The sequence below is a fragment of the Nomia melanderi genome, unplaced genomic scaffold (genome assembly GCF_051020985.1).
Source record: "Nomia melanderi isolate GNS246 unplaced genomic scaffold, iyNomMela1 scaffold0108, whole genome shotgun sequence".
In the NCBI taxonomy this organism is placed as follows: domain Eukaryota; kingdom Metazoa; phylum Arthropoda; class Insecta; order Hymenoptera; family Halictidae; genus Nomia; species Nomia melanderi.
In genome coordinates, this window is record NW_027475223.1 from 66,770 (window position 1) to 67,500 (window position 731).

A 731-nucleotide genomic window follows, 5' to 3' on the forward strand; every position below is an offset into this window, starting at 1 on the left:
ATACGCGTGCACGTAAACAACTCTTCGCGTGGATCGTCCCATCGTCGAGAGACGTAAGTTTTCATAGTATGAATTCGCGTTTTACTCTCCGACGCGGGGATTCCACGACGAGAGAGAGTTTCGTGAGCGGGTTGACTCGGAAGAAACGCTACGACGGGTATTTCTATTATAGAACGCATCATCGCCACCCTTTACCAGTGCCCGACGAAGGAATCACAAGGTCATCTGGAGTTTACAATGCCAGCGACGGTAATTCCAACGAAGACCCGATAAGTCAACTCAACGTTCTATTACTCCCCGTACAGAAAAGCGAATCGACGCAATCGCACCATACGCGTGCACGTAACAACTCTTCGCGTGGATCGTCCCATCGTCGAGAGACGTAAGTTTCCATACTATGAATTCGCGTTTTACTCTCCGACGCGGGGATTCCACGACGAGAGAGTGTTTCGTGAGCGGGTTGACTCGGAAGAAACGCTACGACGGGTATTTCTATTATAGAACGCATCATCGCCACCCTTTACCAGTGCCCGACGAAGGAATCACAAGGTCATCTGGAGTTTACAATGCCAGCGACGGTAATTCCAACGAAGACCCGATAAGTCAACTCAACGTTCTATTGCTCCCCGTACAGAAAAGCGAATCGACGCAATCGCACCATACGCGTGCACGTAACAACTCTTCGCGTGGATCGTCCCATCGTCGAGAGACGTAAGTTTCATAAGTAAGCC